At 41.1% G+C, this 7,475-nt stretch overlaps 1 pseudogene; it reads left to right on the top strand.

Moving 5' to 3' along the window:
- The first annotated feature begins 1,033 nt into the window (after positions 1-1,033).
- Positions 1,034-1,969, top strand: LOC129560429 (olfactory receptor 1165-like; annotated as a pseudogene).
- The last annotated feature ends 5,506 nt before the right edge of the window (positions 1,970-7,475 follow it).

Genomic DNA, 7,475 nt, shown 5'->3' with positions numbered 1-7,475 from the left:
GAAATGATTGGACTGTTGGTGAAATCATTAAGGGAACATAGACCTGAGGCTTCTCTGATAAGGTGGGTGCTGGATCTCTCAGTTGTGTGACTTGTGACTCCAAGGACTACAGCCCGCCAGACTCCTCCATCCATCAGATTTCACCAGCAAGGATACTGGAGTGGGTTGCAAGTTCTTTCTCCTGGGGCCCAGGTATTGAACTCATGTCTCTTGCATCACCTGCACTATCAGGAGGATTCTTTACCACCACACTACCTGGGAAGACTCTCTCTAATGAGAGAGCACTAAGGAAAAGTGAGAGAAAAACAGGAGACATCTTGAGCAGTTAGAATGGCCTGAACAAACAAAAGAACTTGCAAGTGTAATCAACAAGTTCAATTAAATGAAGCTAAAGAAAGGAATATCTGAGGTTCTTGGGTGTTCATTGGAAGGACTGATGCTAAAGCTGAAACTCCAATACTTTGGCCACCTCATGCGATGAGTTGACTCACTGGAAAAGAGTCTGATGCTGGGAGGGATTGGGGGTGGGAGGAGATGGGGATGACAGAGAATGAGATGGCTGGATGGCATCACCGACTCGATGGACATGAGTTTGTTTGAGTGAGCTCTGGGAGTTGGTGATGGACAGGGAGGCCTGGCGTGCTGTGATTCATGGGGTCGCAAAGAGTCGGACACGACTGAGCGACTGAACTGAACTGAACTGAAAGAAAGGAATTATGCATGTGGATAAAAGGGAGACAGAGCTGAGAAGTTTGAGAAAATTCAAACAAGGACATTTTCTGAGTCACTGTGACACACAGTTCTTCCCAGTCCATCTTCTCCTTGCCCCTCCATCAGAAGCTACTTGCACTCTCCACACCTGTAGACACATGGTATACCATTTGGGCTCCAACCGTGTCTTATTTGCATTCCTGGGAAATTCCAGACTTCACCACTGCAGACCAGTCACCTGTCCAGGCTGTGGAAAAAATACCCTCTATTTCTGTCATGTCTGGTTGCTTAGGGTGAACTCTGATTTTCTCTGGCAGGAACCATGGTGAGGGATGAGAGAAATCAGAGTGCTGGAATCACCTTCGTCCTCTCAGGCTTCTTCTTGGTCTTGGCCCCTCTTCTTGGTCTTCTTTGCTGTCTATACAATCTCTGTGCTGGGGAACCTGGGTATGATTGTGATCATTAGAATCAGTCCCGAACTTCACACCCCCATGTACTTCTTTCTCAGCCATCTCTCCTTTCTTGATTTTTGTTACTCTTCTATAACCACACCCAAACTCTTAGAGAGATCTTGGTTGTAGACATAAGGACCATCTCCTACGTGAGTTGCATGATGCAGTTCTTCTTTGGTTGCACACTTGTGGTTACAGAGATGTCCATACTAGCGGTGATGGTATGACCGGTTTGTGGCTGTTTGTACCCCCGGCTCTACACAGTTGCTGTGTCTCCTAAGCCCTGCAGCCTCCTGGTAGCTGGGACCTACACGTGGGGTGGAACGTGTTCCTTGACAATCACGTGTTCTCTTTTGGAGCTGTCCTTTTGCGTTTCTAACGTCACACATCACTTTGGCTGTGAGTATTCTGCATCGTCTCTGCCTCTTGCTCTGACTCTTACTTCAGTCAGAAGACATGTTTTATCATTTCATCTCTCAATGAGGTGTGTCATCTCCTGATTATTCTCCCCTCCTATGTTTTCATAATTGTCACATCATCAAGATGCCTTCAGCTGGTGGACTCCGAAAAGCCTTCTCCACCTGTGCCTCCCACCTGACTGCCATCACCGTTTTCCATGGGGTCATCATTCTTCTCTACTCTGTACCCAACTACAGAAGCTCATGGCTCTTCATCAAAGTAGCCACTGTGCTTTTCACAGTAGTGATCCCCATGCTAAATCCCCTATCTACAGCTTTAGAAATAATGTTGTGAAGGAGACCATCAGAAAATTAGTCAACACCAAAATGCTTTCTCATCAAATGTAATTTTGAGTGAGGAGAGAGAGAGATATAGAGGTAGGTAATTTCTTAAATGTGCTTTATACAGTGCGTTGATGGTTATTACATTTTTCTTCAAACGTGTGCTTATTCGCTTATCCGTGTCCTACTCTTTGTGACCCCATGGACTGCAGCCCACCAGGCTTCTCTGTCCATGGGGAATCTCTAGGCAAGAATACTGGAGTGGGTTGCCATGCCCTCCTCCAGGGGATCTTCCCAATCCAGGGATGGAACCCATGTTTCCCACAGTGCATGTGGATTCTTCAGCGACAATGGAATACAATCTTTTGAGAAAATTAATTATATAAATATATATATAGACACATATATATGATAGTTATCCTATAAATATAACGTGATTTTCAAACTGCACTGTTCTTTTAAACTATCCCCTTTAGTTTAAAAGAAAAAAAGAAATAATATTCTGTATATGTCTCACTTTCAGAGTGTTATAGGCTAAATAACGATCATCTAACGCTGTCCATGGGCTTCCCTGGTGGCTCAGATGGCAAAGAATCTCCCTGCAGTTGACACATGATACAGGATGCTCGGGGCTGGTGCATGGGGGTGACCCAGAGGGAGGATAAGGGGAGGAGGGAGGTGGGAGGGGAGTTCAGGAAGGGGAACTCATGTACACCCGGGGCGGATTCATGTCAATGTATGGCAAAACCAACCAATATAATATTGTAAAATAATTCAGTTCAGTTCAGTTCAGTTCAGTCGCTCAGTCGTGTCCGACTCTCCGCGACCCCATGAATCACAGCACGCCAGGCCTCCCTGTCCATCACCAACTCCCGGAGTACACTCAAACTCATGTCCACAGAGTCGGTGATGCCATCCAGCCATCTCATTCTCCGTCGTCCCCTTCTCCTCCCGCCCCCAACCTTTCCCAGCATCAGAGTCTTTTCCAGTGAGTCAACTCGTCGCATGAGGTGGCCAAAGTATTGCAGTTTCAGCTTTAGCATCAGTCCCTCCAATGAACATCCAGGATTGATCTCCTTTAGAATGGACTGGTTGGATCTCCTTGCAGTATAAGGGACTCTCAAGAGTCTTCTCCAACACCACAGTTCAAAAGCATAGATTCTTCGGCGATCAGCCTTCTTCACAGTCCAACTCTCACAACCATACATGACCACGGGAAAAACCATTGCCTTGACTTAGCCTCCAATAAAAAATAATAATAAATAATAAAAAAGAATCTCCCTGCAATATGGGAGATCTGGGTTCTTTCCCTGGGTTAGGAAGAGCCCCTAGAAGTGGGCATAACAACCCACTCCAGTATTCTTACCTGGAAAATCCCCATGGACAGAAGAGCCTGGTGGACTACAGTCCATGCGGTCACAAAGAGTCAGATAAGACTGAGCAACTAAGCACAGCACAGCAAAAGGCTGTCCACATCCTAAAATCCTCAGCATTTGCAAATGATTTCTGTTCCATGTCTTCTTTCTTTCTCTCTTTTACTCTTCCTTTTATTTCTCCTTTTCTCTCTCTCTCAAATTATGAAATGTGATAAATAGGTAGACAAGTAATTCTGTATAATCATCCTGTATGTTGCTTTCTCCAAGAAATTAAAGACATTATCAGCTCTTTACAGCATTTCTGTAAGCATTTTTCTAGTCACTGTGACTCTCTGACGCCTCTAGGAGCAAACGTCATTGCTGTGTTCAAAAGTTTTTCTTCTAACGGGAGAATAGATTCAGTTCAGTTCACTTCAGTCCAGTCGCTCAGTCGTGTCCGACTCTTTGCGACCCCATAAATCAGAGAATAGGTTATGAGAGTATAAAACTTAACTTTGCCGCTTTTGAAATTTGTTTTAATAAAATTTTAGTGTACATTCCCTTATATCTGGTTAATTTGGCTCAGCATTTTGTTTTATCCAGGTTCAATGCATGAGACAGGGTGCTCAGGGCTGGTGTACTGGGATGACCCAGAGGGATGGGATAGGGAGGGAGGTGGGAGGGGGGTTCAGGATGGGGAACACATGTACACGCGGGGTGGATTCATGTCAATGTATGGCAAAACCAATACAATATTATAAAGTAAAAAAATAAATAAATTTTAAAAAAGAAGAATTTTAAGTGATTGTAACAGTAGTTCCATTTTTATTGCTGAAGAATGTTCCATAAAATAAATATATTGATATGATAATATGTTTACTCACACTACGACTAATGGACTTTGGCTATTTCCTCTTCCCTATTGAAGTATTATTGATTTACAGTGCTATAATAATTTTAGATTCATTATTTTTTTAGATTATACACTATTCAAACTCAGTGGGTAAAGAACCTGCCCACAATGCAGGAGATGTCTGAGATATGGGTTTGATTCCTGGGTGGGGAAGATCCCCTTGAGGAGGGCATGGCAACCCAGTCCCACAGACAGAGGAGCCTGGTGGGCTACAGTCCATGGGTTCGCAAAGACCTGGGCAGGACTGAAGTGACTGAGCACAGCACAGCACACAGAGGATAGCAGCTATCATGTACGGTGCTATGCAACGGTGTCCATGTTGCCTATCCATCTGATACAGAGTACTTTGTAGACTTTATACTCCTAAATTGCCCCTCCTCCTTTCCTCTATATATAAAGTCTGCAAATAACAATTGTTGGAGAGAATTAAAGAAAAGGGAAACCTTGTGCATTGTGGGTGGGAATGTAAATTGGTATAGCCAATTACATACTTTATTTTTCTGGGCTCCAAAATCACTGCAGATGGTGATTGCAGCCATGATATTAAAAGACGCTTCCTCCTTGGAAGGAAAGTTATGACCAAACTAGACAGCATATTAAAAAGCAGAAACATTACTTTGTCAAGAAAGGTCGGTCTAGTCAAGGCTATGATTTTTCCAGTAGTCATGTATGGATGTGAGAGTTGGACTGTGAAGAAAGCTGAGTGCCAAAGAATTGATGCTTTCGAACTGTGGTGTTGGAGAAGACTCTTGAGTGTCCCTTGGACTGCAAGGAGATCCAAAGTCAATCCTAAAGGAGACCAGTCCTGGGTGTTCATTGGAAGGACTGATGTTGAAGCTGAAACTCCAATACTTTGGCCACCTGATGCAAAGAGCTGACTCATTGGAAAAGACCCTGATGCTGGGAAAGATTGAGGGCAGGAGGAGAAGTGGACAACAGAGGATGAGATGGCTGGATGGCATCACCGACTTGATGGACATTGGTTTGGGTGGACTCCGGCAGTTGGTGATGGACAGGGAGGGCTGGCGTGCTGAGGCTCATGGGGTCGCAAAGAGTTGGACATGACTGAGCAACTGAACTGAACTGAACTGTATGAATTACATACTGTATGGAAAACAGTATAGAGTTGTGCACACAAACACACACACACAAAAGCTAAATATAGAACTACCATATGATCCATCTATTTCACTCCTGGTTATTTCATCTTTTTTGTCCTTAATGAAAATACTGCATGAACATTCTTACACAAGAATGTGCTGCACTGAACATGAGCACTCATTGTGTGAGGTATGCCCTATCTCAGAATGTTCTGGATCAAAGGGCGCTTGTTTCTGATCTTTTGCTAGGTGCCATCAAACGATTTTCCAAAATGGATATATTAGGTTAAATTCCAACTATATTGCATGGGTTCTAATTATTGTCCATTCTTGCCAACATTTAATATTGTCATAGCAGACATTTTAATATTTTCAGGTTGGTGGGTGAGTAGGGGTACTTCATTTTGGTTATGAATTCAATTCCACTTTACCAAATGTGATTGATTTCCTATAATTTTGTTATTAGTCATTTGACTTACTTCTTTGTGAAGGACTTTTTTTTTACCTATTTTTCTATTAGGTTGCTAATATTTTATTATGAAATACATATTTCATTATGCATTCTAAATAAAAGATCTTTGATGTGTGTATCATGAATATTTGTTTCTAGATAGTGGCTGGTCTATTCACTTGCTTGGTGATGTATTTAGGTGCACACATTCCCTTATGTTTAATGAATCAATGTTTATCAAACAGTTTCTTTACACAGTGAAGTGCTTCTAATGTCTTATTTAAGATCCACTTCTTACCTCCAAAATAATAAAGATATTCTCATATTTTATGTGCTAAATTATCACTAATTTCACACAATATTATATTTTATATTCTACTTCTTTTTTCAATTCGGGGTTTTATTTTCTCTTTTTACATTGATTTTTAAATTTATTTCAAACTGAAAGTAAATTTTGATGGAGCATGACTATAAGCTAATTTTATATTTTGACTTATTGGTGTATATTTACCCCAGAAATACTTATTGAAAAGTTCACACATTTTAACACTGCTCTGTGGTGCCAAAATATTCATAAAGTAAATATCAGTATATTTATAGTTCTGTTTCTAGACTTTCTGCATGCTTCTATGTGTTTTATAATAATAGGCTTTGACATCAAGTTGAGCAACTCCTAAAAAGTTATTCTTTATCTTGCAGAGTGTTTAATTATACTTTATCTTTGCCTTTTAAAACAAACTTTAGAATTATTCTTGTTTAGATTTACTGTAGAAATACAGTAGAATTGTAGATCTATTTGCAGAGAATAATAATTTTGGAAGCTCCAAAATCACTGTGGATGCTAACTGCAGCCATGAAATTAAAAGACGCTTACTCCTTGGAAGGAAAGTTATGACCAACCTAGATAGCATATTAAAAAGCAGAGACATTACTTTGCCAACAAAGGTCCGTCTAGTCAAGGCTATGGTTTTTCCCGTGGTCATGTATGGATGTGAGAGTTGGACTGTGAAGAAAGCTGATCGTCGAAGAATTGATGCTTTTGAACTGTGGTGTTGGAGAAGACTCTTGAGAGTCCCTTGGACTGCAAGGAGATCCAACCAGTCCATTCTAAAGGAGATCAATCCTGGGTGTTCATTGGAAGGACTGATGCTAAAGCTGAAACTCCAATACTTTGGCCACCTCATGCAACGAGTTGACTCACTGGAAAAGACTCTGATGCTGGGAAGGATTGGGGGCGGGAGGAGAAGGGGACGACAGAGAATGAGATGGCTGGATGGCATCACCGACTCAATGGACATGAGTTTGGGTAAACTCCAGGAGTTGGTGATGGACAAGGAGGCCTGGCGTGCTGTGATTCATGGGGTCGCAAAGAGTTGGACAGGACTGAGCGACTGAACTGAACTGAGTAAGTTTACATCCTCAAGTCTTCCAAATCATAAGCATGCTACATTATTATGTTTATTTAGATCTACTTCATGTTTTACAACATAATACATGTCATATTTTATAAAGTTCTTACATATATTTTTTAATTAATCTGGATGCGTGATTATTTTTCATACTATTTTAAATGTCATTTATAAAATGTGTATTGTTTTTCCATTAGGATTCAATGCATTTTGGCAACTCTAAAAATATCTCTAAATAATTTTATAATTTATTTGTAGATTATTTTGGATATTCAACGTGCATATCATACAATCTCTAATTAAACATTTTCTGGATATGTTGTTTCCAATGGTGTTCCTTTTAT

Source organism: Moschus berezovskii, chromosome 16, assembly GCF_049115385.1.
Source record: "Moschus berezovskii isolate FMDL1 chromosome 16, NW_MosBer_1.0, whole genome shotgun sequence".
Classification (NCBI taxonomy): Eukaryota; Metazoa; Chordata; class Mammalia; order Artiodactyla; family Moschidae; genus Moschus; species Moschus berezovskii.
Note: the sequence above shows the minus strand (reverse complement) of the source record. Positions and strands in the feature narration are given on the sequence as shown.